General features: G+C 39.8%; 1 protein-coding gene across 5 annotated transcripts in view; it reads left to right on the top strand.

Moving 5' to 3' along the window:
- Nucleotides 1-17,668: 17,668 nt before the first annotated feature.
- Nucleotides 17,669-27,508, top strand: part of Socs6 (suppressor of cytokine signaling 6) — a 29,549-nt gene continuing 19,709 nt past the window's right edge. Inside the window, exons 1-3 of one of the 5 annotated variants that reach the window (XM_063231468.1) lie at nucleotides 17,684-17,825; nucleotides 22,100-22,228; nucleotides 23,401-23,618. The gene's annotated coding sequence lies outside the window, so the exon portion shown is untranslated. Of the gene's footprint in view, nucleotides 17,826-18,328; nucleotides 18,470-22,099; nucleotides 22,229-23,353; nucleotides 23,619-27,508 lie in introns of those variants that run through there. The other 4 variants (XM_063231467.1, XM_063231466.1, XM_013149041.3 and 1 more) reach the window with 4 other exon arrangements.

Here is a 27,508-nt window from a genome sequence, read left to right as displayed (position 1 = left end):
ATACTTGGATGATTGAACTTGTTATTTGGGTTTACAATATTGGAAATTGAGATTTCGGATATTTGTTGATGTGATGGAGCAGAAGTAGAACTGTTGAAGGCACCTCAGTCTTGCTCTCAGGAATGCCCTGCCTTAACCAAGGTAAGAATTTTTTGTTCACATTTATCTTCTTCTTGTTGTTCATCTTCTATGCAAAAGTCAGGTCTATCCTTTACTTTTCAAAAGCTAAACATATTTCTCTGAACCAATGAACAATAAAGACTAACTGCATTCCAAGGACTTGTCAAGAATAAAATGTTTTCTGGCTGCAAGTCAATGTTTATCAGCAACTCAAGTGAGAGATACGTTTTTGGTGGTAACCAATCAGGAATCCATCCAGGCAGTCCTCTAAGAAGGAGAGCACAGTGATTGGACTGCAGTCATTTGCACAGTCCCCCACAAAATAGCTTTCAGGTGAAACTGAACCTCTGATTCACATGGGTGTTTCCTTAATAAGTCTCCAGGTTTCTCTTTCTTTATCTTTTCAAGCTAAATCCTATAGTTGCCAGATTTTTACTGACATTATTCAGAGGCAGCAATATTTTCAAGGAATAATGTGGAACTATTCCAGATGATGCTTAAAATTACTCATTGACAATGTTTAGTATATGTTATTTTGCTATTATAATGAAATACACACTCTATGCCAATGAAAATATATGCTATAGGTATTTACTAATAGGCATTTATTTACTTCCTAACATAATAAAAAAATTGTCCTCTACTAAATGGTATGCTTAAATTGGTTCACTACCTGTTCTGCTTGAGTTTGATTTTTCATAGGGGTGATGAAGAGAGAGGCATGTAAGTGGTACATAAGCTGCCAATTTAGCATTTATATGATGCGGTAATCATTACTGTGAATATAATAGTTAGCTCTGCTATATAGTTTTGAACTTTTCTCCATCATAAAATGTAGGGATGAGACCTTAAAAATTGATTTGGTCCTCTTTTCTCATGTAATGGATGATCATTTCTTCCTTACAAAATATGGTTATAAGGGACACAGCAAGGGGATCGTGCTGATATCAACAGTAAAGAGAAACCAGGGTGACGGTATAATATGAGAACCTGATCAGGTACAGAGTTTCTTTAAATGAGACCATGGAGTTAAGGTAAATAGTTTATGTATTTTGAACCCTCACAAGAGAATATTAAATGTTATTTTATTACAACATTAACACTTCATTCATTTATATAAATTAAATATCTAGTTCATTATAAATTAAATCTTAATAATCCTATTTAATATTAGTAGAGAAGAGAGATTAACATGGGTAAAATAATCTGTCCCCTCCCCATACAAAACATACAAAAAAATCTTTATTTTGGATGTCAAGTAGCAGCCTTTGAATCAGATCAGATACTTCCAAAGGCTTTATGTATTAAGTTCCTTTTTTGTTTTGCTATAAACTAAAACTGTTCACTGTGGTTTGGATATGATCTGGATTTGTTCTCAAAGGATCTTATGCTGGAAGCTTGGTCCCTGTGGAGGCCATGCATCAGCCTCCCCCAGACCCAGATGTGACTGGGCTTACTTGAGAGCAGTACAGGCTGTATAGAAATGACTTCCCTACATGGGCTTGCATTTGAATACTGAGTCTGGCCGAGGCTGTGTATGCCTCTTTATGGAAGCAAGTGGATGGCATGTTGGGCTAGCATTGCTCCTCACCAATTTCCACAGGTGAGCCCAGAGAGGTGGGTGGTGATACTGGGGTTAAGATATAGGTTACCATCTGCACTAACACCTGTGTGACTCCAGAGAAAATTCCCAGAATTGACTACAAAACAAGTTACTCTTTAACCACAACCTGAATCTAGCTGCTCTGTTCCTTTCACAAGATGCTTTGTTTCCTCTTTTACAATCCTTGCCTATCTAGCTGCTTATCTGGCTCATTCAGTCATAATCCTCTCATGGTTTATCTCGATGTAAATGTAAGTGATAAACACCGAGGTTCTGGCTTCCTCATAGCCTTTTGTTCCCCATGAACACTGGCCATACCAAGTCCCCATTGCACTGTTTTTTGTCTCTTGCTCTTTCTTTTGCTGTGCTCCATAACACCTTGCAGGAATTTGGGGACTCACTACAAGGGTCCTTGATAAGCCCCAGGTTTGTGGTGGTGACGAGGTAGAACCTTTAAGAGGTGGGGCCTTGAGGGAGGTGGTTAGGTCATTAGGAATAAAACATGAATAAAACAAAGGAATAAAACAGGAATAAAACAAAACAGTGAAAATGAGTTCTGGCAAGAAAGTCATTCACTGGAAACCCTGGCCTTACAAGTTCTGTAACACTTGATTTGTGTTACAGAATCAAGTTCCAGGCTGGCCTGAACAGCATAATGAGACCCTGTCCCAAAAAACAGACAAAACAAAACAAAAGCTTCAGAATAGTCATTCAACATAAAATGTTTTTCTGCTCTAGTATTAAAGATTTCAGATTTGGAGAACAGAATTATGGTCTGTCTTGACCATGTTCTCCACTATATTCTATATTTTCTAGCTACTTTTTTTTCTAACTACTTTTTTTTAGACTCATCAGGAAGAAAAAATAATAATAGGCAGAAAGTTCTTGCCAGTAATACAGCCGTCATCTGACACTGCTGAACAGATTCCCTGTGTGTCCTTATTTTTCTGTTTTCTTGGATGCCTTTCTGGTTCTTTGGAGGCTCTGAAGGTGAGTTCTCTCACCTGCAGTGTTGATCCAGGGAGTGTTTCCACCCAGCCTTGCACTGATTCCTTCTTACTTTGGATCCTGCAAGTCCTGGCGTGTAACAAACAGACCCAGACTGAGTGAAGATATGCTTTATATTAAAGGATTATCACAATTATAGGGAGACACTCTTGGAAAAGAACTACCGGGCCGATGACAGTCTGACACCAGGCCTTGCCCCTTGTGCCAAGGTATAGGGCAACCTATCTTTTGGCTTTTCAGAAGTTTCCTGTTACTGATTTAAAATGAGAGGCAAGCAACTCTGTCTCCCCCTTGTTGGGGGATAAGACACTAAGATGCATAGTCTCTTCTTTCTTGTACTCTGAAGCTAGATGTGCCAGCTACCTCAAGCAGCACAGGTCTGAGAGCAACCATTTTGCAAGTCCAGCATAAATAGCCTATCACTTAATGCAAGGGTACTTAACATCTATCATTCTGAGTTTCAGCCAAAACTCTGAGCCAAAGGAACATTAAAATGAGTTCTGGCAAGAAAGTCATTCACTGGAAACACTTGCCCTGCACTTCTTTCCGAGAGCACCTTTTGATGAAGTCATTTGGCCAGTCACTATCAAGATATGACATGGGGCCGGGGATTTAGCTCAGCAGCATAAAAGCCTGCCTTGCAAGCAGGCAATCATGAGATTGATCCCCAGTATGGATAAAAAAGGAAGAAAGACAAAAAAAAAAAAAGACAGAAAACGTAAACATACACTATTCCAGAGACATGTTTATTGTTGTTACTCAATGACACACAAATGACCTATACTTCCCTCTGACATAAATCTCACAACTTTCAAATATGTATGCTGTTTATAGACAATAGTAAAATTAGTTCTGTGCAGATTATATTCTTAATCTAAGTGCTTTAATATACTGATTGATAGCTCTGTGCTTCACTACTTATAGTTTACAAATTTGCTCACAGTTTTACACCAAGTGCTATAATACTATATTATTCCAGTTTTTTTTTTTTTTTTTTTTTTTTTTTTAATCGGTACCAGGGATTGAACTCACAACCATGCACTTGCAAGGCAGGTGCTTTTGCAGCTGAGCTAAATCTCCAGCCCCTTATTCCAGTTTCAGTGTCTTCTTCTTAATAGTTTTTCTCTAATGAAATGAACCTGGGTTTCATCAGATTTAAGGTTTTCAAAAGTTTGTGACTTCATGTATTTGAATAGTAAATTATAAGACAACTACCCTGAAATGATTATTCACAATCCCAGAGACCAAAATGTTCTACTCCTAAATAAAAAGCATCTAAAGGATCTTAAACTGAAGGAAATTAGAAAGAACGAGTTACAGGGAAGCTCTCTTCCCTTCCTCCATTTGCCTAAAAGCAGAACACAGACTTATAAAGACAAAAAATATGCTTTTACTCCTTCTTCGAGGGAGGACATTGAAGACAATTTGGAACTCAGGTAAGTCTGGAGACAGTCCCAGAGGAATCCACATCATACCGCCTTGTCTTTTGTGTCAACATTTTATTGTTGTTATCGTTTATTTTTGTTTTTCTTCTATTTACCACCCATAGACACTCGAAGTGTTTTTCCTTTGTTGAGGATATTGTATAAGTTGGAATTTAAGGCCATTTCACTGCTTTGCTGTCATCCATGTATTTTTAAAACATACAAATCAATAAACCTCTATTTCTCTGTTTAATATCTTTTGTTATAGGGTCTCGTTTCAACTAAGAACCTGTGAAGGTTGAAGAAAAAATATATTTTTTTGTATAATTGTAGCAATTTTTAACTTTTGGCTAGTATCCTCTGAAAAATAACAGACAAGAGGAAAAATGATTTTGTAAGCCACAAGAACTTTCTCCTTAACTAAATTTTATTTCTGGTCCTCTAAATCTTTTTCTCAGCTTGCGCCAATCCTTATCAGACTAGCAAAGCCTGCTCTCCTAAGGATTCAGCCAAGTCAATTTGCAGAGCAACCTCGGACATCTGCTCAGGGTCCTCATCCGCATCCACCCTCAGTGATGCTGGTCATGCTGGCCTGCCTTCAGCAAAAGTCCCTAGCACCCCGTGTTTCCTCATGGTTACTCCCCATCTCCCAGTGCTGTCCTTGCTCCATAGCTGTAAGTCCCCACTGATCTGTGATGTGTTTGGAATTGAACCCCGTATTATTTTTAGTTCTCCTTTTTCCTAAGTTCTTGAATAACATAGTTTTTGCCACTTGGTATGGTCTGAATGTTATCGTCCTTCCCTTCTGCCAAATTTCTGTGTTGAAGTTCTAATCTTCTCTGTGATGTCTTTAGGAAGTCAAGCTTTTGGAGGCGATTTGGTTATAAAAAGACCCCTCATGGTCCAGAGATCTCCTCACTCCAATGATGGAGCTGCTCAGCAAGGAAAAGCTCTTTTTAACAGAATACATTTGCTTCCTAAACTTTTTTCTTAATTTTTTAACAGCCCTTCCTTTTCACATGGTGTTCTGACTTCCAAAGACAGGCCTCAGTAACACCCTCTTTCTCCTCACCTCATATGAATTGATTTGTGAAAAAGTAATGTGTGTGTCTGCAAAGGAAATGCAGATCTTGTCCCCAGTAGGTGAAGGTCCAGCCTTGATCAAAAGGAGAAGCTGAAAATAGCTCACTAGTCAAAAAGCCTGTCTAAGGAAGACTTCTGTCAAATTTGGCAATTTCTTGCACCTTTTACAGCAACACTTCCCACACAGGACACAGCCTGAAGACAGCTCTGTACCTTTGAGAAAGTGGACCTTCACCTGCTACTGAATTTATCAGCCTCTTAACTCTTGGATTCGTAGCTTCCAGAAGTGTGAAAGCCAAGTTTCTGTTACTTAGAAGCCACTCAGTTTACAATGTCTTGCAAACTGAATCGTTACAGCACAATTGAAACTGCTGTCAGTTTCTCATTTTCTTAAATATTAGAAATTAAGATTTTAAAAACAGTTGTTAACCTTAAATATGTACTGTTTCTGATTTTAAGTCTACTTAAATGCCAAAACCTAAAGTCTTTCTATAAGGGATTTAAACATGATTTGGGTTAAGTTAGGAAAATATATTTTATTTCCAAACATGTGTTTTAAAGTTTGTTCAAAAGTGACTAAATTATAAGCAACTCAAAAGTCTGGCAAACTCAGTGACTGTTATCTAATTAATTCCATGTACAGTCTTCAAATAAATCATTCATCCAGGTCCTCATCCACAAGTTGGCAATGATTTTTCTAAGCACATCTGGGAATTTTGTGAAAAGAAATAAAAACACTGTAAAACAAATTTATTGTCAATCTTCTTTCATCCATTTGGTTCTATGTAATTCGTATTTTGGCACACTCTTCTTAAAAAACAAAAGACATCATTACATTGCTCATTGATTCAAAAACTTGCTAAATAAATTGGTGCTACTCCAACACCTGTGCATGTGTACCCAGCACCATCACTGTTGAAGGTAAACTGATAAACGTAGAAACCTCTTCTTGGCTTTTAAAATCTCACCAGAGAAAGATGTTTAACAAACAATCACGTAAATAAACATATGACTACAATCATTATAAGGATCATGAAAGAGAAGTAATTATAGCTGACAGATATTAAATATTTTCAATAAACCTGCCTTAAGCTACATATACTATATAATCATTTAATCTTTTCAGCAGTCCTATAAGACCTCTCTACTATGAAACACACCCTAAACTAACGCAAAGCCTGCACACCCCATAGATTACAGTGCTAACTGTATGTTCGTGGTTCCTGTCAACATGAATTTCCTAAATTTAGCAAGACTCCTGTCATTTTAAAAATAGCTTTAGGTATCTGATCAGATTCCTCCACCCTTATCATCCCTCAAGTGCTGTGTGATCACTCTGGCCTGCCTTCAGCAAGAATCCTGTTGTGGGGACTCAGAACACAGTAATCCTAAGTATGACACTTTGACATGCTGAGTACTTTGAACTGAATGTCACTGTAAGAACCTCAGAGACAACGTTTCTCAGAAAACAAATTCCTCTTCCCAAAAGAGACTCATAGAAACTAGAACCTCTCTTTCCTAGAGCAAGCCATAAAGCATAGAAAGGCCACTCTCTTCCTTTGCCTTTTCCCCATGAAGATCCTCATTCCAGAGGATCCAGCCTTACGTATCAGGGTAGGAGAAGAATGCTACACACAGAAGCAAGAAAAATCTAGACCGAGGCCTTGCTGTGTTCCCCCTACCACAACCCATTACACTAAATACCTTTTGTCTAATCACATTTCTATTAATGTGCTCAATCATAATCAAACTCAAGCATAAAAATAGTTTTTCCTGGGTCTTTCTTTAGGTCTTCATTTCTAGAGTTTTCAGTCATGTAAAAATTTAGTGAAATAAATGTGTTGTGCTTTTCAAGTTGTGAACCTGTCTTTTGCTACTGGAATGTCACCCAGGATGTATTCTAATGATGAATGAAGAAAGTTATCAGGTTTTCTACCCTGATACTATGGTTTAGCACCTAACCCCTGATGTCCCTTGGTAATTTCCCATCCACTGACCTTACCCTATTCCTTGACTATAAATCCCTACTTGTCCACATTGTGTCCGGAGTGGAGCCCAGTTCTATACTGAAGCCTCTTCTGTTGTATTGTAACAGCTCCTGTAATTCAGCTCTTACTCAATTCTGGTTTTCCTTCTTCCTCCTCCTCTTCTTCTTTTAAAAAGTTATAAAGAGATTTATTAGGCAGAATTTTAAAAGTATACACTCAATAAAATGAAATATAAAGAAATAGAGGGTCATCCTGAGGCATTAAGGGAGTTATATTGATGGGAAACTGGGGGTCACCACAAATGCATTATCTAGGGTGTGCATTCTAGTGTCTGTGAAGTTTTGCTGATGTGATGGACTAGGTTAAAACGCAAACCATTTTCACATGTTTGAAGTTAAAACATGCTGTGCTTTTAACAGACTACTGACTAAGGATGGCAGTTGGTAGGAGGGGGCAGGATTTACAAGTGAAAGGCTCAGGCCTAGAGCCTAGTTTGTAGGTCTATTGTCAGTAGTAAGAGCAATAAGGAATATTTCCCCCCAAAGGGGAAAATCTTAAAAAACATTTGCGTTGTGGACCTGTAGTTTTTCTTAAAATATATAATTTTAATATGTATTATTAATATATAATTTATATATATATTTTATATATATTTATATATATTTTAATTTATTATTTATTTTATATTATATATTAATTTATAATTTATTTTATAATATATATTAAAATATATATTTATATATATAAATATAATTTTTCTTGTCTTAACTATATTTCTCCCTCCTCACTGAACCAACCTCAACCCCAACCCCAGGCTTTAATTCCTTATTGTTAAGGTTATATAAGGTCTAAAATTTTGTTTTCTTACAGCTACTTTAGGCCTAGAGGCCACTGACCTGGCCTGGCGTATCTAGGGACCAGAAGGAAATGTAGGGAAACTGGGGTATTGTCACCAAGTCACCAAACCTTAAGGCAGAATTGGACATTGCATTAATTTGTAAAATTGTTGCCATGGTTGATAGGATCCTCAGTGGATTTCTCAATTCTTTTGCCCTATGAACAAAGAATTGGATGTGGCATATGCTAAGGAAAAGCAGCAAAGTTTAATGAAGTTAATTAGGTGATGGTCAGTCACAGTGAGCAGGCTTGAATGGCAGAAAGGAAAAACACGGCATGCACACTGAAGGTGTTGGATATAAGAATTTAAAATACTGTGCTGGATCTAGGGTGCCTCCCATTAGGTTTCCCAGAGTATGATTGACAACGGCATTGACAGGGTGCTGAGTCACGCTGGCTGTGTCTCCTGTACAAGCCCTTTTCCATAGTTAATTGTTATAGTTGAATTTATGAGACTTAATCCATATGCATGAACATTTAATAAGCTCCAAGTGAATAGGGGTTACAGCAGGTCATGCCAGAGAACATAGCATGCATGTGTCCTGATTCCAGACTTTGGAATTTTCCAGGGGTTTTTCTCATTCTTATCTCCGCCTATAGGTAGTAGGCCTTGGGACAAAGGTTACAAGGTTGGCCCAGAGGTATTTTCCAGTCTCATGTGAATAGAGGGGAATGATCCTACAGTTCCAATTGTAGTCTCTGTATTAAAAGTAGCTCTTATAATGTAGAAGACACATTTGCAGAGTTGTCATGAATATATGCACAACATTTTGTTTTAGTATACAACAAGTAAACATCAGTTTGACTAGGAGTTGGAAAAGTCTGGAATATATAATGTCACAAGCATATTGAACAGGCAGGGAGCAAGTTTAAAAGAAGAATAATGAATTATCTCTAATATTAACCTTTGTCTTGAGATGTTTACTAAAGTACAACAGGTAGAGTGTAAGGATATAGATTCTTCTTTATTTTGTAAATAACAAACTTAATCTCTTATTTTAATTATAATAATGGCCAAGGAATAAATTAAATACATTTATTTTTTTATGAACATCATTCTAATAAAACTAATTATTACAGGATTTAGAACCTGGGATCTGGCCTCTTACTTTGTAGACCTGAAGGTTTTTGTACTGATTACCTCAGGTAACAAAGCCTGAAGTAGATAACAGGAAGTTAGTTCACAGCACAAAGTAACAGAACATTGAATTCTATTCTCTAGGGGATTTTCTCTAAAGTTCTATCTATCTAAAGGCCAAATCCTCTAGAAGATTTAGGAAAACTAGAATGGAAACATACCCAGAGCCCGAGTGAATTTTGTCTACAGTCATTCTCTGTTCTTTAGGCTCTTCATCTCCCCTAAAACCATTTATTTGTGTAAACAAGTCTAGTCTTCACTTAGCTCTGTCCTATGAAATAAATACGCTTCAATCATCTGCTTTTTCTTTGAGTCCCACTTTGTGATTCTGGTGTGTGTGAATATTAACACTTGGACATGTCTTTTCTCTGTTATTCTTTTTATTGTCAATTTGTTCTATGGACACAAATGGTTGCATTTTGGGGAGTGGAATGAAAGTTCTTTTTGGTCTTACAAGGGAAATTTACTCTCTGCTGTTTAAGTGAACTGCTCTATGCCTGACTCTGGAGACATAAATGAATACAGAATCTCCCACCAGTCAGAGAACTACATTTGTCTGTGGCCAGACCACCCTGAATGCACCCAATCTCATGGGATCTCAGAATCTAAGCAAGGTCGAGCCTGGTTAGTATGTGGCGGGGAAAACTGCATTTCCCTGGCCTCATTTACTATCCAAGTCAGGCCCATTAAAGTCTTGCTAGGCAAAGGCACCATCTCTTCTCTGGGATCACAAACTGGAGGATCAAAAGCAGAAATAACTGAAGACAAAAGCAATAGCTCAAAAGAAAAGAGAAAGCTGGACCATAAACTTTTAACACAGCAAGAAGCCCCACCTTCCATCATGCTCTATAGTGATCATTTAGGCCTGAAAAATAAAACGTGTGTGTGTGTGTGTGTGTGTGTGTGTGTGTCTGTGTGTATTTGTATTTCGATATGCAGTTTGAGCTTCCTCATGGCATAACCTCAGGCAATATGGACTGCTCATACATAGTCTCAGAGCTGCAGAAAGAGTGTTCAATCAAATAAATCACAAATTAAACTTCTTTTATGAATTCACTGTAGAAGAAAAAAATTATTACTCTGTTCTATTGGTCAAAACAGTCTTTCAGGTTCAAAAAGAGGGGATTATACAAATAGCTTTCAGAAACTTTCGTATGCTTTATGATCACCAGGGATTTTTTTCTGCCTTTAAACTTATTGTAATCATCTATCACACTGCAGCTCTAACCAAATCTATTCACTTTACACCACCACTGCTATTGGAACTCAGCTCACCATCATCTTCTACCTATTCCTAACTCTTTTCCTTACTTCCAATTTTCTGATAAAACCCATTCTTTCTCTCTCTCTCTCTCTCTCTCTCTCTCTCTCTCTCTCTCTCGGTTCAAAATATTATAGCTTTTAGAACAAATACTCTGGAGAAAAATCTTACCTACTTACACAGTTTTGACTCCTGAACCCACCCCTGTACTTGAACGTGCATCCGATGTGGTGATTACATGGATAGATAACCTATTTGCTTTTCCTTTTTTTTTTTTTTTAACATTTTAAAAATGTATATTACAGTCACATTTTGGTATTCACCATTTATTTTTTTTTCAGAAAAGAGGACAAAACTGGCAAGTATTGAGCAAATTTTTCCCATAAGAAATAATGTAATTAGAAATAATTTGTCAAGCACAATGTCCTGAGTTCAATTCTCAGTACCAAAAATTTTTTTTCGAAGTTTTTCAGACCTTTCACATTTTACTAGGCAAATATTAGCCTTTCATGGGGCTAATATAAGCATTTTATGCTTACTAGTATCACTCTGAACCTTTTTTGTGACATTGTTAGCACTTAAAATACACAAAAAATGTAAGACAGTAATGGTGAATATGTGGGGTTCTGCACCATTTTCTAGTTACTATGCCACTGACACAACCTCTAACCTCTGTGTCACTGGGAGAAAAGGGCATCACAGGGCCAGGAGTAAGGATGGGTAGCATGGTGTCTTCTTTTGTGGGGTGACATAGTGACTCATGCAAGTTCTAGCAAGTGTGATGACAGCAGCAGGAAAACACCAGTGCCAAAGTACCTTTCCCATTCAGGTGCAATGGGCTCTAGGTGTGACAGTTCTATAACCAATGAATGAATTCTTATTAAAATACTTGTTTCTGCAAACAGCATGGATTAAAACAGCAGAAAGTTATTCTTTCATATTTTTAAGGTAAGAAGTCTGAAATCAAGGTAATGGCAGGCTAAGACTACCACTGAACACATAAAGGGAGACTCCTTCCCTGGTCTAGCTTCTGCTTCTGGTGGTTGCCTTGGCTTATAGCCCCATCCCTAGAACCTCTGTTTCATTGTTCTCCTTGTTTCACTTGGTCATAGCTTTCTTCTTACAAAGAACCAGTCATTGGACCTGATCCCGTCTTAATCAGCTATGACTTCATTTTAACTTACTGCATCTCTATAGACCTGATTTCCAAAGAAGATCACACTCACAAGTATTTTCCCCTTGTAAGGAGACAATCCAATCCTGTGAAGGATCTAACACAATACTTACACGTGAGTTTTCAAAGGAAAATTTTACTTCACTTCTCTGACCTCTCTCTCCTTAACATGGAAAGTGTTCCTGAGTCTGCTATTCACATAGCTGAGCCTTTCTTATATGCTAAATCAGTGTTGGCATGCCTATGGCATGCATGTTACTTGTTTTTCTTTTAAGACAAAAGATATTAATGACTTGATTTTTCTAAACTTAAATCTCAGTATTTCTCAGTATTTAGGTTTAATTGCAGTGTTGGCACTTTTCAATAAATAAGTGGGGTTTGGGTGCTAGTCTCAAAAGGTTTGGTACTGGCACATAAGCCAGTCCAACTGTTTTCCCCTGCAGACTCAGGTCTAAGTCTCTTAATATCTCTGATAAGGCCACTTACTATTCTTCCTGAAGAGTTTTTATTAGTGTACTAGAGCACCTTAAAGAACTGGGATTCTGCCTAACTAACAATCTCACTAGCATGGACAGCAGGGATGGTAATTGAAGACTGCCCTGAGTTATTGTAGTCTAGGAGCTCTAGTTCTCTGCTTTGGTAGAGAAGAATTATCATTGTTTCCTCTATTACTAGATTAGCAATGGGGAGGAACTGCAGAAGATGTTTTTCTCCGGTATAAGGTAGATGATATACCTCCCAAGTTTCCAAAAGTGGCAAATACATGTCATCAACTCTCCATACTGATGGGAGTTTGCTACATTTTTGCATTAAACCAATAGGATTTCATGACAGTGTGATAGCCTAGAAATCAGAAGGGTCCTTGAATCCTGGAAGTGGACAGAACATGTAAGAGTGAAATATTTCTTTTAAGTTTTACAAACTGGGGTCTCTAATCTCCTTTTTAATTATCTACAAATTGGAATCTTTAATCTGAAATAGAGTATAATGGTAAACTGAGCCAGATATACAACAAATACATATAGGAATAATATTTTGCTGAATTAATACCTGTTGTAGTCAGGGGTTGTGCACAGAGAACAATTAGGATCAAGACATGGAGTTTATAATATTATTTTTATAATAGTCACTGGCAGTTAACACAGGAAAATACAGAAAATCTATCCACAACACCAAAGACATAGATTATTTAGTCAAGAGCCTAAACCCCACAGTAATGTTCCACATGAGTCCAGATAAAAACCCAGAGCTCAGGACAATGCCTCCCAAGAGTCCAACTGGAGGTCCAGAGCCCGCAAGAAGGACTCACGCCAGTCTCTTTTACGCATCCGTGTGGGGAAAATCCGAGGATCAGCGGTGGAAGCCAGAAAGTCCATGCCAGCAGGATGAAGGAGCTGTGCTAGTGGGGTGAGGGTTCTACGCTGGAGCCGAGAAGTCACACTCACAACAAAGACCAGGGCTATCCTGAGAGGCACCACAGCTGTCCTCAGCGACATGGAGGCCCCGAGATCCTCCTCCGACCAGCACAGTCGGGTACATGCGAGGATGCCAGCCTGACAAGTTCATCCTGGAGACCAAGCTGCACATGTTACATCAGCATCTTCGCCCAATGCCATGCTGATGTAATCCAGCTGGTGTTAAGTTGACCACCAGTTCTTAATCCACAAAAATACCTTCCTCAGTAGCTACACATATACTCACACAAACAATGCTACATACTTTCTCTCAGATCTTAAAAATCATTGTGTTCATTCCTTTGAAAGGTAGCAGTCAGTCCAGGGACTGTGGAAGGAATGTTTGTATCTTGCAGAATCTAACGGCTGAACAAAATAGTACAACCATGCTACTCAATACTTAGGCTCCAGAAAGCTGTTATTTGTCATTTGCCAAAGGATCAACATCCATCCCTATATCTTGAAGTGGATCCAGAAAAGGGAATGAGAATCCATTTCTCACTGGAATATTCTTGAGTACATGGAAAGAGGAATAGAATATTAATATTTATTCATAGGCCATTTCTTGAGAATATATTGAGAAAGCATGTTTTAAGGCCTAGAACTGAGCATACAATATGACAGTGAATAGGAAAAAACACCTGCATTCCCAGAAGGAGGCTAAGAAATACTATAATTTAGGGCAAAGTGTGAGGTATACTCTAAAATAAATTGTGCTCAAGGTGAAGTTCCTAGATAACATTACCTCATATCTGATGGGGTAAATTTGAAACTTGAATTAAGGAGGAATTCCGAATGTACAGAAATAAGCAGAGGTGGGGAGTGAGAAGGAAGGAAATCCTAGTTAGGCAGAAAAGATGAGTTAAGGCGCGTGGATGGAAGTGGACTTACTGAGCTTTGGCCTGACAAAGTGTGACTAAGAGTTGTGAGCGGTGGTGTCAAAGCAGGAGGGGCTTCCACCTATTGCAGAGGCCTGAATGCCAAGTTTCTGAGTTGCTACTTAACAATTCTGCCGGGGGGAATATGAACATGGACTTTGCTATCTGAGTGGGGACAGTCTTGAGGTGAAAAATGGCACTGTGAACAACTGTGTCAGAATAACATTTACCACGTGGTACTCTCCTGGGCAGACCGTAATCTTAGTAAGGCAAAAGTCTTCAAAGAGCTGTACCAGGGAGGAGTGCCAGTGAGTCTCCCCTCCACCAACAGTAGTCACGTGGTATGGGCAGCCTAGGGGTACAGTGTTAGTTTCCTAGGGTGCCACAACAGAGTACTTAAGACAATAGAAATCACTATTGCACAGTTATAGATGCAAGAAGTGTAAAATCAGGATATCCGCAGGGACACACTCAATAAAGGCCCAGGAGAAGCCTCTCCCTTTCTTCTCTCTGGCTTCTGGTGTTGGCAGTGACCTTTCTGCTCCTTGGCTTTCAGACAGGCATCACTCTAATCCATGCCTTGGTGGTGCTCACTCTCTCTCTTTATATAAACTCCCCTCTGGAGTGCCTCTGTGTCTCTTCTCCTCCTATCAAGCACTAATCCTATTGGATTAAGGATCTACCCTACTCTAGTATGATCTCATCTCAACTAACTGAGTATGTAAAGGATGCATATGCAATAGAATCACAATTCGAGGTTCTGGGAAGAACTTGAATCTTTAGTGCACACTATCCAAACTAGTACAAATGAAGTTTGAATGTGTGGCAGACAGTATTTGAACCAGAAAAGTACTGTAGTTGAAACAGAAAAGTAAAGGGAAGAGGTGACAGCAGTGAAGGGTACTGGTTTTTGCTGACTTTGCAGTTGTCTCCAGGTCCCCGAGGCGGTTTTGAACACTGAAGACGTATTTGAAATACTGGCAGTAAATTAGAAAGCTACCCGCAGTAGTTCACTCTGCTTTCTGTGAGTTTTCTAAAGTATAGGCTTCTCTCTTTCCTTGTCTTGGAAGGAGGAAAGAATTTTAATGTTAGAAATCAAACAAGACTAGAAATTGAGAGACATCAACTACAAGTCATGACTTGACTTTTAACTTTGTCACTTTGGGCAGGTCATTTGAAGTCCCAGTCTGCTTCCCCTTCCAAAAATGAGGCAAAAGCTGTACTGTTTATAAACGAGAATGCCAAGGCCATCCAGGCCTCTATAAGCTATTCGATTAGCAAGAAGCTGCAAACTATATTCCTTTGTCCTTGTTAAGAGGAAAGATTTTCATTATGACTTTTGCCACCACCATTTTTTAGAAAGTGTACATATCACATCGTGCTTGTGCTTGAAAAGAGCAGAACTCGACTGTATTGAATAGGTTTTTAAAAGGGGACCTGCACCAGATCAATCTAGTGCATGCAGGAAACCAGATGAGTCTGATCCTTGTCCTTCTCCCATACCTGATCATAATGGCAGCATCACTTGCTCATGAATGAGATCTCTGAGCAAGAGTGATTCTTATAAGGAAGAATCACAAGTATATGTCACAGCTTTACAGGACACAGCGCAAAAGTTTCTCCCACAGGAGTAAGTTGTTGATAAAAAGGTTAGGGTACTGGACAGCTGAGAAGAGGACATGTCTGCGGCCAAGCAGTGCTTGGAATTCAGCCAAGCATGAAGATTTTTTTCATGCATTTAGGCACTGTTATCTCTATACTAAAGTTATACCATACTATTAATATTATTCTCATTACTATTTTAATTTAGGAGTTAAGAACTCATATTTTGAAAAAAAAAAAAAAAAACTCATATTCTGGAGTTCCAGAGTCTTAAGTGTGAATTCCAACTCTCCTGCTCAGTATCAACTGTGAGACTTTGAGAAAATAAATTATGACTTGTATACTAACAGCCTCCATTTCATCTAAAATGTGGTAATGATAATAACCTTATCAAATTGTTAAAGTTATCAAATTATTGTTAAAGTCAAATTATTGTTAAAGTAATTCCCTGTAAACAGCCATAATATTTACAAAAAAAACCTTAATGTGGTACCTGGCGAATACAATATACATCACATAACAATAATAATCATTGTAGACCAGGTCCCAGGTGTCACAACTATTTGACATAGTTACAATTAAAACCTGTACACTACTCTTTTACAAAAGCAGAAACTGAGCTTACAACTGAGAAACTTGTTTCAAATTACAGTTAAAGGAACTGGCAAGTCCCTGATGTGGTCCACTGCTGCCAGACTCAGAAACTAGGGGTCTTGGTCATGCATTTGCAGTCCACCGCTGCGCAGAGCCTACTACTGTCCAGGCACAGGTTCCCCTCCCAGTCTTTCTAAAAGATCAAATAAGGAGACACAGGCAGTTTGCCTGGTGGAATTTAAGAGTGCTTTTGTAATCACTACTTGTTATTACCACTAACTTTTCTAGAAATTGTATTTCACAGTACATTCTGCTATTGCCTGTAAGCAGACAGTTTAAAGCTAGCTGTATTTAATTTAGGGTAACAATAATGGCTGTGTTTTACTAATGAACTAAGTGAAAAAGATGAAGACGATTGGTACACTAATACACAAATGACATAAACTTTGCCCATATCATTCAGTTATAAAAGCTGATTGGATGACACCTGAAGATCCAATTTATGTTATTAGTCCAGATTTTCTAAGATGCACATCACACACTGGAGACTTATAGGAATTAAGATAAATTACTCGAACTATTTAAATGATAGCTCTTCTGAGATATAACTCAGGTAGAAATTCATACCTGAACAACTTTTGAGGGCTTTTTCATGTAGGGTTATTTCTACTTTCAGTTTTCTTTTAAAAAGCCAATACTATTCAAAAAACACAACTTTTAAAGTCCACTGTAATTCTTAAACTAGGTTTTAAGTGGTACTTATCGCTTCCCGTTTAATGCAGTGCTAATATATAATTATTTTTAGTCAGCATCAAAACAAAAAAAAGTATTCCCGTTGATTCTCACAGGGGAGAATCAAAATTTCTGGTACTGCTATACATTAGTTCATGCGACCAATATCTAAAGAAATGAACTATTACCAAAGTGCAAGTTCACCTTACACAATCTTGGAATTCAGCAGCACACACAGTGGTGAAGTATTACTTGCAGAAAACACCAACAATGACTGTAGGGAATAGTAGGTAGCTTGAAGCAGTTAAAAAGTTGGGATTTTCTACAGCGATTTTCATGATACAGGCCGAGCAGGCGTGGGGAAGGCGTCCCGGCTGCAGCTGTTGGTACCCGGGCCGCGATCTCTGCTCCCGGGGTCACAGCATCCAGGTCCCCGCGAGCCGAGCGGGCCCTGGCAGCCGGGGCCGGCCGGGGGCGGAGCCAGTGGCCCGGCAGGCCGCCCGCGAGGAAGGGACAGGGTCGCCGCGCCTCCTGAGGAGGGCGGGCGCTGGGGCCGCCGGCCGGGCTGGACGGACCGGAGAGGGCGGGGAGGGCGGTGACCCCCGGCCGCGGACCCGCCCCCGCCGACCCCGCCCCGCCGCCGACCCGCCCCGGCCGCCGACCCCGCCCCGCCGCCGACCCCGCCCTCGCCTCGCCGTCGCCCCGCCTGCCGGGCCCCAGGGGCGGGGCGGCCCGGGTCTCCGCGGCCTCCGTGCTCGGGCTGAGGCGCCGCGGCCGCGCGCCCTCCCGGGGAGGAGGAGGAGCCGCTGGAGGAGGGCCGAGCGCAGCAGTCGCGCCGGCGCTGGGCGAGGAGCGGAGCCGGCCGCCGGGTGAGCGTCGCGGGTCCGCGGGAAGCCGGGCGGGAGCGAGGGCGGGCGGCGACCCTTCGGCGTCCCTGCGCGGCTCGGCGGCCGTGGCCGCGGGCCTGGGCCTCGGGCGGCGGGGGCCGGGCCGGCGCGGGCTGCAGCCGCGGGTCCGGGTCGGCGCGACGCCCTTCGCCGCTTCGGGGTCCGCGGGCCAGGGCCAGGGCCGGACCGGACCGGGCCGCGGCGGGCTGAGGCCTGTGCGGCCGCGGGCGCCGCTTTCCGACCCTCGGCCTCCGCGGCCGCCGCGCTCCGGGCCGGGCCGCCGCCTTTGTTGCCCGCCGCCCGCCGGCAGAGGCCGGGGCTCGGCGAGGCCTGGGAGGCGGCGGGCCTGCGCGCTCGCACCCACCGCACTGCCCGCCGCCCCGTCTCCCGACCCAACTCGGGTCCCGGCTCGGCGAGGCCCAGGGCCGCGCTCGGGCCCCGGAGGTCGCCTCGGGACGCCGCTTCGCAGTGCCGCCCGGGCTCGGCTGCGGGACGCTGAGGCGCTGTGCTGCCGCTCGGGAGTCCGCCGCTGCGGACGTGGAGAGCCGGGAGCGCCCTGGAAATGAAGTCGCCCGGACCCGAGGCGGGCCTTGGCGTGCAGGCGCTGCCGGAGTTGGCCACTTCAGGTACCCCAGGTGGCTCCTGCTGCGGCAGACGCGTGGAGCTTTCTCCCGGCATGTCCCGGCCCCAAACTTGTTGTGTGTGTAGCAGTGTGTGTGCCAACTTAACGTCTAGTCGGAATCTCAAATTTGGGGTTCCCATCCCCACTTTAGAGAATTAGGGGCCAGTGGAAATTCAGGTTTGGTGGAAGTCAGGTTTCTGGTGGTGAAATAGGTAACGTAGACTTCAGCTCAGCATATGTTTCTGGAAGATGTAAGGACCGAGTACTAATTACAGTAATAACGTGAATTAGGACATGAAACCCCTCTATGCTTTTAAGTTACTGTGTTCCTTCGAATAAAGATACATTTGTAACCAAACGAAAGTAAACTTTTATCTACTTCAAGGTGAAGTGTGAGACATATTCTTCATGGTAGGCAGCAGTTTACGCGTTTTTTTTTTTTTTAAACTCACCAAACACCCACAACGTATAATCCACTTAGCGTACTTAAATGAATGAACTTTAAATGGACTATTTAGTGGTGTGAACAGTCAGTGTTATTTAAAAATGTGAATGGTGTTGTTTACCAGGTTTTGCAATAAAAATCTAGAAAACAGTGTCCTAGTTTACTTCAGTTTTCCTCAGTCCTACCTGGCATGGCTGTGGAAAGGTTCAGGGTCTGCCCTGCTGCAAACAAAATAGGTGGCTGCCACTCTGAACCCCTAAATTCTTGTCTTGGAGGATACTAGGGCTGGGACAGTAGATTTGATAGGATTTATTTCATACCCTTTCATACCCTTAGAGGTGTTCAGGGGCTTTCCATTTCGTGGCCAGGGTGTCAGGCAGGTTATCTGAATCTTTACCTTTTTGTCTTTATTATTTTTAAAAAATAATTTCTAAATTGGAAGCAGGTATCTGGTCTTGCCATTTTCTTTCTTGTGGTGGAAGACTGGTAGGCCTTGAACGCTGCGCCCCTCCCCACCTTCAGTGTGTCGCTGGACTGCCCTCCCTTTTTAGGCCACCTGGAGGGAGTGGCCAGGAAGGAGCTGGGTTCCAGCCACGGTGCTGGGTGTTGTATGGAAAGGGTTTGCTCTACTGACTGGATACCTAGTCATTTTGCCTTCTCATTTTTCTGTAATCTTCGTGTATAACTGAAAAAGAGTCCTCTTTAATAGGTCTCTATTTAGAGAACAGAACGTGTTTTAAGATTGTCTTGTGTAACTTCTTAGCGCAAAACTCTAGTAGTTTTCTCCAGTGTGGCCGTTTTTCAGGAAACGTTGTGTTACTGATAATACCTTTTGTGTTACTGCTCATGGAAGTAGTTGGATGATTTTATTTAAAAGTCATGCTGCAGTCTGAAAAAGGGGAGATGTTATATGTCTCCTTCTGAATTTTTGGAATTGCTGTTAATTCCCTCAAAAATACACATATCATGAGAAACAGGATATACACTCGTGTGTACATATGTTGGACATGTGAAGCCAAATACTGCATGTTATTTATAATCTGCTTTAACTGGTGGATGTGTACTCATCTTGTTTTCATACCCTTTTAAGAGTTAAGTAAATGACCTGTCCTAGAGCTAAGAAGATATTTTTTTCTGCTTCTTGCATCCTTTTATTGGAAGTGAAAATCATATATTTCTCCTCTTCCCTGACCTCTTTCAGTTCTAGAAATGGCACCTCTGTCTGTGATGGCTTGGTATTTTTGTAAAAGTACTCCTTGACAAGGAAGAAATTTCAAATACCAATATGTCATAAAAAAGGAAAATTTATTTTCTTATATGACTAGATTAATCATCCAAGTATTAAAAAGAAGTGTCAGTGCTATGTATTTCCTATTGTATTGATAGTGAAATTATTTTAGTGTTTTTCTGTGTAATTTACCATGTGTGTTGGTTTAGTTACTACATAGTGAAGGCTTTAGGACTTGGTACGGTTTCCTTAAACTAACTTCAGGGTCTCATTGATTATCCACACTGACATTAGATTTTTCGTTACTTAAAGTAGTTGGTTTTAGGTTGCTGTCAGTCTTATTAATGTTTTGGTAGTTATTTAAGATCTTATTTCGCATAGTGTACACAGAAGACATTTGGGAGGTGTGAGAGTATCCTTTTACTAGCCATGTGACCTTAGATAAGTTTTAGCTGTCCTCTGAATCTTGTTGCTCATACAGGGTAAAGAAGGGGACAGTAATCCATCTTACAGAGTTATAGTGAATTCTCTATCTTAAGTAGAATTTCAGTTTTTTCCTAACAAGATCAGCGTCTAGCTTTGCACCTTTTCTTGACAGCTCATCTGCTTCTCCGACTTCAGCATGGTGTTGCATTTGCCTACTGTGTCCTTCACTGGCTCCTGTATGCTTGGTTCATGCTTAGATCTTAATGTCAGTGTCACCACCTAAGAGAAGTCTTCCATGACTATCTTTGGGTCCTTTAATAATCCCAAATGATCAGTGTACATGTTTTCTTCATAACACTTATTATTGTGTGTAATTATGTTTACTTGTGTCTGGTCTGTCTTCTTTCATACAAGTTTTTGAGGACTGGATGCTTGCTGTGGTTAGACTTTACTCTTTGCGACCGCAACATATACAAGTGGAGCTTGGCCATTGAATAGGGATCTGGTACACAAAGAGTACATTTAGCAAAAGGTAAAAAAATACTGTTTATTTCCTAGAAAGCTGTTTTGTGTTATTTATCCCTATCTGGGCTGATCTCCTCAGCTGAATAAATCATAGCATTAGTAAAACCTAAGGCCTTTATTTAAGAACAACTTGGCCCAAAGAGCCTCACGCCGTGGGAACTGCCCCTCTGGAGTAATGATATGTGTTGAGTTGACTCATGGACCTAACTGGCCTGAAATAAAGATGCACAGATCTTAGTCACTTCTGGAAATGTAGTTATTTGTAGTGTGTGAAAAGTAACCATTCCACAGTACGTTTTCTTATACAGCTTAGTAGAGTAAAACCTCAGTTACTGGGCATCTCCTGGTATTCTCAGTTTTCTGACTGAGGAGTCAAGCAAGAAGGAAAACCAGTTTGGAATTTAACACATAGGTGAGCCAGAGGATTTTGATTACAAAAGATGAGATGGGGATTTAGATTGATTTAGATTTGAATTTCAGCAGTTCAGTTTTATAGGGTAGATTTTAAAAGTAAGACATTGTTTTATTTGATTCATGTAAAATAATAGCGGTGTGAAAATTAAGTGAGATATTGCATGTAAATGTTAGTTCAGGTGCATTGCATATAAAAGTGATAATTAGTTTAACATATGATTAATCAGTATGCCCTCAGCCCTCAGCCTTGGGTTTTCTTGTTAGAGAAGCCCAGTGTGGGGAAAGGGTCCAGACCAAAGTGACAAGAAAAATGGAAATAAGAGAAAGAGAATGGGCATATTCAAAGCGTGAGCCATGCTGCTGAGTGCTAGGACAGGGAAGACTGCGTGTGGGCCCTGAGTGAGTGGCCAGGGTCATTGCAGTCTGCTTGAGCTTGAGGGCTTTGTCATTCTTCGGAACCCTGCTCATGTGATTTGTGACTTGATACTGTTTTACCATTTTTCACAGTCATCACCCTAAAATATTTTCTTAGAATTGTTGAAATAGTACCCTCCCTTGGAGACTGTGGAGTGACCATTTTCCCATTTTTCCAGCAGCAGCCTCTTGAGTTGGATAAAGAAAAGAAAAAAAGGATAGGATATCTCTGAACGCCTGGAAGCAAACAGTGCTGTGAACATCAGTAAACCTTAATGATATCACTATGACACCCAGAAATTTTCTAGAAGGTAAATTTAGTTATTTGGAGAACTATCTTTCTGTGTGGGGCAGTTTATAACAGTATGAGATTATATTTAATACACCCAGGTGCTTAAAATATCTCTTACAAGAAGGCAGAAGAATATGTGGCTCCTACTAAACAAGACTTATCAAAAAAATTTTTTTAACAATTGTTAATCTTCAGAAAGTCGAAGAATTCACTAAGAGCCAGTTGTCTGGTGCTGCTTACAATTGTATTTATAGTGATTTTTGTGGTTGACTTTACTCACCCACATCATTAACATGCTGCATTTTTGAGGCAGCAAGGCTAATGTATTTAAAGTAAGATGAATTCTTGTTAGTAGACTTACAGCTTTGTAAGATACTTACCTTGTGTAAATTCTGTTTTGAGGACATTGTTTTTAAAGTTATTAAGAAGAAATAACATTTAGAGAATACCTTGTTGCCAGTTATCACAGACTGGCAGAATGTATGAACAACTACCTAGAATTTTATTAGGATTTTAGTGGTTTTATATGTTTGCAGAGTTGGTACAACTTAGAGCTAAAAGGAGCCTGATAGACTAAGAGTAGTTACATAATCTGCCCAACATCACACATCACACTGTTAGCAGATTTTAGAAAGGGATCCAATATATGTGGTCCTTCCTGCCATTGATGCCAGCTGTGTTAATCCTGGGAGCTGGGCATTTGGACTGTGTCTTTGGGAGAACTTGGCAGTGAAGCTGACTCTTGGAGGGGGCCTGTGCCTGATGGGAGAAGCAGAAGAGACTGTGTAAAACAGAAGAGCCTGTGCCATCATCCTGGTAGTTTTTTTCTCTTTCCTAAGTGGCATTCCTTATTTTTAGTTTCATGGTTTACATGTAAATATACATTTTTTTTTCCCCTACTAACTTTCTGGGAAAGGAGATGGGATACTTCGTTGTTTTGTTTTTACGATTTGCATGTCAGAAAATGTACCAGGTGTTTCATTTCTAAACTGGTTCTGTCTACACATTTAGGTTACTATTTTAGTCAGTGGTTATGCAACAGTGACAGATTAACCTTGATATCTCAGTGTGTTAATAAAAAGGACTATTACTTTTGTGAAATCTGCAGCGGGCTGGGCTCCTCATGGCTTCTTTGTGTGGATAGGGCTGCTGCTTTCATGTGCAGTTCCCCATCCTGTTGCTTCTTTGCAGTTGAAAGAGAGAAGTAGTATGTGATAGCTGACACCTCTTTGGCTAGAACTACTCATAAAAGCCCATAAGGAAGCCAGGAAATGTGGACCACCAGAAGGAGGGGCGCTAAGCTGTGATTGGCTGTCATGATTGGCTGTCATGATCGGAGATAACATTGGTCTTGGAATTTTGTCCACCTCTCAGTGTTACTCTGGAACTTGGTGCTACTTACTTCCCAGGTAATCATATGTCTTTATTTTCTCCTTTCTGGTTTTTTTTTGGATCTTCATATTATTTCCTAAATGGTAAAATTTCAACGTGATGTGCATGATTATTGTTCTTTTCTTAGGCTGTTTTGAGCATTTATTGATCCTTTCAATCTGTAAATGTATTTCCCTATTCTAGGGAAATTTTAAAAATTTTCTTTTTCCTATCTGAAACTCTTCATTGACTATAGGAATTCCGCTGTGGATTTCTTTCTTTCTTTTTTTTTTCAATTTTTCCTGTCAGGCTTTTTGATTGATTAGGTTTCTTCAACTTTCTTATTGAAGTTTTAATTCTGACAATGCATTTTTGTTTTCTTACTGTTCTCCGCATTTAAAAGATAGTGTGACTCTTTTCAAATTTGTGATACTTTTTCTCAGGCTTGCTTTTATTGTCTTTGCTTCAGGAAGGCTTGGATTTTATTCTATTTCAGGATATTTTTGTACTGCTGTGGATCGAATTCAGTGGAAAAGATGCATAGTGCAAGATCAGGGGGGATGTGGAGGTTTGTGTTCTCTCAGCCTGTCCTGCTCTCTCAGTACTTCTCCGTGTTCAGAGGTTCTCTGAATCTAAAGAGGTCCCTCCCTTAATTTTTTTTATTGGTTATGAATTTCACAGATCTATGAATTTCATTTTGGCAAATTTGTACATGCATATAACACTTTGAACGTTTTCACACTTCATTAGCCCAACCCAAATTTCACCTGTGCGTGTATGTATGTACCTTGGTGTATATATTTCGTTCATTTCCATCCCCGTTACTTTCCCAGTTCCTTTCCTCTGGTCTGATTATCATTTCCTTCCCTCATCTTAGTGTCGTCTTTAGATGGTGCACATCAGGGAGATGTGTAGTAATTGTCTTTGAGTCTGGCTCAGCATAATGGTCTCCAGATGCATCCATTTTCCTACAAATTTATTTTTCTTTTTGGTTGAATAATATTCCATTGTGTGTACATATGATATTTTAAAAGTCCATTTATTTGTTGATGGGCATCTAGGTTTTTTTCCATACCTTGTTTGTTGTTAATTGTTCTGTAATACCTGTGAGTGTGCATATTGTTATATTATGCTGAATTTAATTGCTTTGGTTATATTACATGAGTAGGAGAGCTGGATCAGATTGTGCCTCTCCTAGTTTTAGTTTTGTGAGAAACTTTTATACTGATTTCTCTAGAGGCTTGCTAATTTCCATTTATACTCCCACCAGTAGTAGTTTAGGACTGTGGGGAGGGCTTACTCCTCCTAATCCACCTTCCAGCATTTATTGTTTTTTTTTTATACTCTTGATGATAGCCATTCTGACTAGGGTGAAATGGAAGATTAGTTTAGTTTTTATTTCTTTAATTGTTAAGGATGTTGAACACTTTTTCATACATTTATTGGCCATTTATACTACTTTTGAGAAATGTCTGCTCAATTGGTTTGCCTGTTTATCTAGTGGGCTATTTTATTTTTTGGTTTTTTTTATTCTTTATGTATTCTAGATATTAAACCTTTGTCAGAGTAGTAATTGGCAAAGATTTTCTACAGTTCTGTAGGCTGTCTCTTCACTCTGTTAAAAAATATGTATTATTAAACTGTTAAACTTGTGCAGAAACTTTTGAGTTTGATGTAGCCCGTTTGTTGGTTCTTGCTATTATTTCCCATGCTGTTGGAATTCTAGTCAAGGAAATCTTTTTTTTTTGTACTAGGAATTGAACTCAAGACCTTGTGCTTGCCAGGCAGGCACTGTGCTGCTGAGCTGTATCCCAGACCCAAAATCAACTTTGTTTTTTTTTTGATATCAGGAATTGAACTCATGACCTTGCAATTGCCAGGCAAGCGCTGTGCTGCTGAGCTAAACCCTGGCTAGCCAAGAAAATCTTTGCTGGTGACTGTGGCTTCAGTTGTTTCTCCTATAGGGAGTGTTTGTGTGTGTGATTGTTTGTCTGTCTGTGTCAGAGTGTGTGTCAGAGTTTTAGTGTGTGTCAGAGTTTTAGATCTTATATTCAGACCTTTGCCCGACTTTGAGTTGATTTTTGTATACAGTGAGAGATAAGGGATCTGGTTTTGTATACATTGAGAGATTGGTATATCCAGTTTTCCCAATACCATTTCCTAAACAGGCTTTTTTTCCAGCGTTGTTTTTTTGGCTTCTTTATCAAGAATCAGATGGCTATACTTATATTTCTCTGTTCTGTGTTCTGTTCTGTTGGTCTCCTTGTGTGTCCATTTTTGCATAGTATATTGCTGGTTTTGTTACTATGGGTTTGCAGTATGATTCAAAGTTAGGTATTGGAATGTCTCCACTCCTGCTCTGTTTGCTTAGGATTGCTTTGATTCTTGGTCTTTTCTTTGTCCATATTAATTTTATGAGCATTTTTTGAGTTCTGTAATGAGTTATTGGTGTTTTGGTGGGGATTGCATTGAATCTGTGATCAATTTTGGTAGTACTACTATTTAAGCAGTATTAATTCTGCCAGTCAGTGAACATGGGTGAGTCTGTCTTCTGTTGTCTTTTTCAATTTTTCTTCAGTGTTAGTGGAATTTTCATTGTAGAGGTCTTTTGCCTCATTGATGCCTAGGTATCTAAGGCTATTGTGAATGAAAGGGGTTTGTACAGCTCTCAGTCTCTTTTCCACTGTTGTAGAAGGTCAGAGCAGGAAGTTCCCTCCCTGCAATCGCTTGGTGTTTGGTGAACAGCCCCATCCAAAGGCTGAGAACCCCACTCTAAACCCTTACATTTGTATAAACTTATATGTGATTAGAAGAGGCCTGGTAGTAAATAGAGATGCCTATATCACTTATGAAATTCTAAGGGTTTAGGATATATGTGAAAAGGAAATTAAGGGTAAAGACCAAATATTTCTGCATGGGCCATGTTTCCAAGATTTAAGTGCTTAGACCTCAGTGTGTGTGTGTATAGGAAGGGGTGTGTGGTGCTGCTTTTTAAGGACAGTATATTAAAATTAAAATTTGTCTGAAAAATTTAAGGAGAGCTGACTTTTTTTTTTTTGGTGGTGGTACCAGGGATCAAACTCATGACCTCATGCTTGCCAGGTAGGCGCCTGCGCCATTGAGCTAAATCCCCTGCAAATAATTCTTTTCTTCTTTAATAAATTCTATTTATTTATTTATTTTTTGAGATAGGGTCTATAATTCAGGTGGGCCTTGACTTATGGCAATCCTCATGCCTTAGCCTCTGAGTACTGAGATTACAGGTGTGTATTGCCATAGGCGGCATAATCCTTTTTTGCCTTCCATAATCAATATTAGAAGTCAACTCCATTAACTTTTATTTAGTGATGACGTTATGAACTTACTTTGTTGTCAATTGAGCAGGAATTGTACATAATTTTAATAAAGAATTCTTGGAAATGTTCATGTAAAAACTTTTTCTGGGTTAAACATATAAGTTTCTGTGCATTTTTAAAAATTACGTTCATTGAATCATTCATTTAGAACTAGAGATGCTTTAGAGATTAATCTTATTTTATATGTGAAGTTCGAGGAGATTCAGTGATTCTGTGCAAACTTAGTTTCATGTCCATAACCTACAAAGTACAAGTTCCTCACTTGAAAATTAGAACTTTTGCTGTGATTATACATTTTTGATTTATTCAATTTTTGTTGTCACTGTTGGATCCACACAGACATTTCATACTTCTTTTTAAAATGAAGCTTATCATTGTGCGATCTGTGGGCCCTGATAGAAATCAGAGCAGTTTTGTGTTTATCATGCTTTAATTATTTTATTTCCACCAACTTGAGAAGAACTGTAAATGGTCTCTTATTTTCACCTTCATCAAGGCTAAGAAATTAAACCTCCTTCGGTTTCGTGGGTGCTGACAGAAGACTTGAGACTCCAGAGTCAGACACAAAGGGC

Source organism: Cavia porcellus, unplaced genomic scaffold, assembly GCF_034190915.1.
Source record: "Cavia porcellus strain 051 isolate PalLab524CR breed Dunkin Hartley unplaced genomic scaffold, mCavPor4.1 scaffold_20, whole genome shotgun sequence".
In the NCBI taxonomy this organism is placed as follows: domain Eukaryota; kingdom Metazoa; phylum Chordata; class Mammalia; order Rodentia; family Caviidae; genus Cavia; species Cavia porcellus.
This window is presented reverse-complemented; position numbering and strand designations above follow the sequence as displayed.